General features: G+C 38.3%; 1 long non-coding RNA gene across 1 annotated transcript; it reads left to right on the top strand.

Annotated features, from left to right (window-relative positions):
- Positions 1-4,003: 4,003 nt before the first annotated feature.
- On the top strand, positions 4,004-5,379 carry LOC104085108 (uncharacterized). Its single transcript, XR_683767.4, has 2 exons — positions 4,004-4,345; positions 5,075-5,379. It is a non-coding gene; the product is annotated as an uncharacterized lncRNA (long non-coding RNA).
- The last annotated feature ends 264 nt before the right edge of the window (positions 5,380-5,643 follow it).

Genomic DNA, 5,643 nt, shown 5'->3' with positions numbered 1-5,643 from the left:
CCTTAACTACGTTCCTATTATGTGTGATAACACTAGTGTTATTTGTCTATCAAAAAAATTTGTGCGTCATTCTAGGGCTAAGCATATTGAGATTAAGCATCATTTTATACGTGATCATGTTGCCAAAGGTGATATTGTGTTAGAATTTTTCAATACTGAAAATCAGTTAGCGGATATTTTTACAAAATCGTTGCTTGAAGAAAGAGTTTGTTTCCTTCGTAACAAAATTGGTATTTGTACAATTCCCATATAACCGTGCTAAGTGTTTTCTATAATATAATATTTTAGTACTTGATTAGTTTGTACATGCTTTAATTGTGAACTGACGGCGGGCTTGCAGAAGGCAACTTTTCAGTTGCTCTTCACACGTCTCTCCAAGAATCGAGGCGTCCATTCAAACTCCTTTTTAACCCCTTCCCCCTCGATCATATCTCCCATTCTCTCAAAGAAACTTAGTCTCTATCTTTCTGTTCTCTTTTACTCGGCCAAAATCAAACCCTCTCATTCCTCTTCCATGCCCAGAAGAAGCCATCGCTTCAAGAAAAACCTTCAAACTAATGATCTTGTTGATGTAGAATCCTCAGAAAGCACAGATCATCTATTGACCCAGGATGATTCTATTGATTCTCAAGAAGATATTCTCATCTCCCAAAAGAGGGCAGGAAAACATCCCATGGAGTCCATCCTCAAATAGTCTTCTTAGAAAAGAGGGAAAACAGAATGTATAGAGTTTGACCCAGAAGACAAGATGAATTTCTATGGCCCCAAAGAGAAATCTAGGTTTATTGCTTTCAAAGGAAAGTCGATTGCTTTTGGTCGGTATTGTAAGTTTGAAATTTATGCAAAATTCTCACTGTGATGTTATCTCTATGTTCGAAACTCAGAAACTTGTCTCTCTATTTGCTATTGTTGGTGATACTATCTATGAAAAGCATATGCGTATGTTGTATGCAAATCTGTTTGTGAATGTTAAAGATGATCTAGAATCTATGGTTTTAGGAACTCGTATTATTCTTGACGCTTATCAGTTTGAAAAAATCTTTGCAACAAAGTTTGTTGGGTATAGTCTTTTTGTGCAACATTCTTGGCCAGATAATTTTGATGTGTCGTTTGACGAAGCCAAAAGTGTGTTATCTGAAACCCCCCCTGATATTGGTCCAAAAATCTTGAAATTTGAACACGGTGTACTACCCACATTATTTCTACCACTTTTCTACCCCGTACTGGTTCACTTAGTACTTTGTCTCTCAGAGATGTGTTTGTTTTGTACTTTTTGGTAAATGGGAAGGCCATTAATTGGTATGCCTGGGTACGTCAATTCATGCTTGAAAGCATCAGGGATGTTTCATCTTCTACGAACAGTTTACCTTATGGTTTACTAATCTCTCACATCTTGAAAGTTATGAAAGTGGATCTGTCTCTCTATGCTCCTAAAACCATCTCCAGCACATATGACAAGACTGCCTTTGCCATGATGGGATATACCTTGATTGAGGGAACATGGTTTAAGAAAGACAAAGCACCTGAATTCATCCCTCATCTCTGGAGGTATTAAATCTAAAGCCAGCAAATCCTCTTCCTCAGATCAGCTATTGCTAATGCAGCAAAACATTACAGGTATCAAGGAATGCTAAACTCTATGCAGGAACAAGTGGACAAGATAAAGGCAGTAACCAAGGAAACTAGAGCAGATGTGGATCAGCTAAGGATCCCTCTCCAAGCCACAAAGAGGCAAGGAATCAGGGTTATGCAGGATGTAACTGAGAAGCTGACCAAATTCACCAAAGATATTGATACCTCCTATGACAGTTTCTGCACCAAAGTGATGAACACCCTAAAATATTTCCTTGGAAGGAATTAAGTATCTGGGATGTTTAGACAATCTTTGTAATTTTTGTTTTATGTGGTGAATGTTAAAACTGTTTCTTTTGGTTGTGTATGGATGGGCATGTCAGTCGACTATGCCCAGTATAACTGCTAGTTGTATATATTTTTTGCCTGCTTAACTAGTACTATTATTAGCTATTGTTCTTCTTGCTCTTTTTTATTGATGTCAAATGGGGAGAAGAAAAAAGAGTACAAAGACAGGGGGAGCAACAAACAAGAAAGATAAGGAAGAGCTCCAAGACAAGGGGAGAGAAAAAGTACACTCGAAAAAGGAAAGTACCTCCTAAATTAGTCAAACTCTTTTTAGATCATTGTCATCATCGAAAAGGGGGAGATTGTTAAGTTTAGAATTTTAATAATGTTCAATAACCTAAAGAAGCCTTGACTAATGACATCTCATTATGTACAGATTCGGAGAGAAACGACGTTGATGAAAGGAAATAAGATCATACTTAACGACTATGTATTTTGAACTTTGCTTCACATGGATAAAGAATCAATCAATCAAAAGAACAAAGAAGGAAAGTCAATCAATCAGCCTTGTCAAAGATCCTCAAGCGTGCAAGAATGGAAAGAGAGCTAACCACGGCTAGAGACCAAATCTAGAACAATTTGCGGAAGCTCTAATCAAGGAGAAATGGAGGAAGCAATTCGTCAAGATTAAGGATGAATCTAGCTACCCTTCCAAGCTAGATTCATGAGGCTACCCTTGGGTATCACTCTTAGATGTCCATGCCTCACAAGGAAAGGTCTCCAATAATTACTGCTATACAATCCCAGAAGACAAGGAAACAAAAGACTCATCGAGCTATAAAGGAAGAAGTAGAAGGACATCTAAAGACACGCAACTACATCATTTGACTTCACTATAGCTGGCTCCGTTCTGTGGGTAATTTCTCGAGGTGGACTGGTCTCTGGCCTACTCGGTAGCTGGGTTTGACTCTGCAACTGAGCTATCGCTACCTGTTTGGCTTGCAACATTTCAAAAATCATACGCAAGCCGATGCCATTTTCCTCAATGTTATGGGTGTCTCGAGCTGCAGATCGAGTACCACCATGAATGTTATGTTCAGGTTCAGAACGTTGGTTTATCTCAAGGGCCATATGCGAATTAACGTCTAGTGGTACTTCGACTCGAGTTTCAACGACATCGACAAGCGGCCTTCTGGCCCTAGGAGTCAAGTTGTTGGTTTCATCTTGAAGGCCGACTTCATTGTCGATAGGTAAAGCCATTAATCGGGGGTTTATCATTGCTAATCCGAATTTAAAGATACTCTCAAAAGACAAGCGTAAAACGGTGTGTGTTGCAGGTTTGTATCAAACAACCACTGTTATCCTCAGCCCCACGGTGGGCGCCAAAATGTTTACCCTGAAAATCGGATAGAGTTGAGTTTGTACGTAGTTCTAAGGGTATGTGGTATAACTTGATACAAATCGAAAAGAGAAATAGAAGTATCCAACCTTGACTATAAGAACGAAAGATAAAAATGGTTGAAAGGAGGATAATGAATGAACTAGATAAGATGAAGTAAGAGAGCTCAAATGATTGATCTTTAAATATAAGAAATAGTCTTTTGTTACAATGTGTGAATGTACTCCTCACAGAAACAACAATCATCCATTTATAGTGGAGGGATCCTACTTTAGATATAATAAAAAATACATAGTGGGAAACCCATGAGTAATTAGTTTTTTTCTAATTCCTGCCAGGATTCTCTTCCCTAGTGTGGTTGCAACGGCTCTTGTCTGTGAGCTCGATATTAACTCGAGCTCGGTATTGACTCGAGCCCTCGATCTTGACTCGAGCTCGATTCCGACTCGGAGTCTAGTATTGATTCGGGGTCGGTGTCGGTCGGTCTATGCATCTTAGGCTCGATAATTTCACTTCGCCCTGTAGTTCGATTTGGATACGAGCTCGATAATGATACCGAACTTGTCACTGATCGGTCCTAGAACTCGAAACTTGATGACCTGACTTCGGACCTCAACCTGATATTACGAAAACGCCCTTCGATCAAAGTATTATCATACCGACCGGTCCGTACGACGGACTAATCGGTTTTGACCTAATACTGAATAATAAATACCAGATCTAAAAATGGCTATTGGTACACTTAGCCCCAAAATTTAGAGACCTGGTAGGGCTAAGATTTGACAGAAGCGAGGAGCATGCCTTTTGAACCGAAGCGAAGGAAAATTGACGGTGAACCTCCATGCAGGGCTATCATTCCACCACCTAAGAGAAAAGCAGCAACCTCTAGCGTGGTGATTGCAGAGCAAACAAGCAGCTTCACTAATCTCAGGCTACAACAGGCTAAGAATTCAGCACTAGCTCAAGCACAACAAGACGGCTGCACTGGCAATTTTAGGATCTTTGATTCTCCTTTTGGGAATTTTCTTGCACCTGTGGTTCCAACTCGTGCTGATCTGGGTGGATAATCCATGCTTTTAAGTGAAGGTAACTTTTGTTTATGTCCATTCTTTTGCCGCTTTTAATTTGGTATTGTTAATACCTACTCCTTAGTTAAAACATCATTGTTTGGTACATGTTTGATGAAATTCTCGAAAGAAATTGGGATCTTCTCTTAATATTCTAGGTTCCCCATGTCCATGTGGTTTAGAAACAACATGGGTTCTTCTGTGTAAAACTAAATAAAAGCAAAATGAGTTTAATACATATTGTTGAATTATTCATGTAATTGAATTGACTACTTTAAAGTTAATAACTATGGCATAAATATTTTCTACATAAATGGAAGACGTAACACTTAGCTCTAGAATGGTTTAGAAGATCTTTTCTATGCTAGGTTTGAACAGTCTACATTTTATGCAGTTTGTTGTCATATATTCATTAGGAACGGCATATTTAGCGGCTCTCACGCCAAAGTATCAGGGTGTCTATCACTCATTTGCTAATTATATTTAGTTTTGATTTGGCTTCTTGAAAAATTTACAGAAATAGTTTATTCGATGAAGACATTCATTTTTGCCAAATTTCGTGTGTGTTGCATCCCCCCCCCCCCCCCCCTTTTTTTTTTGTTTGGATGGAGATGGATTATTTTATCTTCTTTGAATACCTAAGCTGAGCTGCCTTGAGTTTCTCTTTATTATCTTGATTGGAGGTTAAATCTATCACTTGCATAAATTTTAGATATTTCTTGCATTTTGCTGTCGCTCATGCTAGCAGGTGATGAAATCATAGAACCAGAACTGACTTTTTCATAGTGTGGAACCTCGGAAACTTGGACGATTACAGAGTAAAACAGGGATATGTCATTTAGCCAGAAGGTCCTCTACTTAACGACTTTGCAAAGATGCTTGCGGTCTCCATGGTTAACCCAAACTTATTCTTTCTCAAACATTGAAGTTTTATGTCCAATTTTATTATCATTCATCTCTTGCATGCTCTTTTTCTCCTTCAATTTTTCTCTGTTAAAACATTGCTTGGCTGTGCATTTCGTCCCTTGGTTCTTCATAAGATCTTTGGTTTCACTATTATCTTTTACTTGACATGTTTGAAATACACAAGACATACTCACCGACTGAATTAACAATTAAGATACTATCAACGAAATCAAGACACTCACTAACTTAATGGAACAATTAAGATACTATCAACGAAATCAAGACACTCACTAACTTAATGGTAAATGATAAAAGTTAGACATCCAATACATCAGATATCTAACCTGAATTTAAGATATCAACTATTTACCAGTAAAGTTTGAACCAAAAACCAACCATTCCTGCGGCTTC

The sequence above is a fragment of the Nicotiana tomentosiformis genome, chromosome 4 (assembly GCF_000390325.3).
Source record: "Nicotiana tomentosiformis chromosome 4, ASM39032v3, whole genome shotgun sequence".
In the NCBI taxonomy this organism is placed as follows: domain Eukaryota; kingdom Viridiplantae; phylum Streptophyta; class Magnoliopsida; order Solanales; family Solanaceae; genus Nicotiana; species Nicotiana tomentosiformis.
This window is presented reverse-complemented; position numbering and strand designations above follow the sequence as displayed.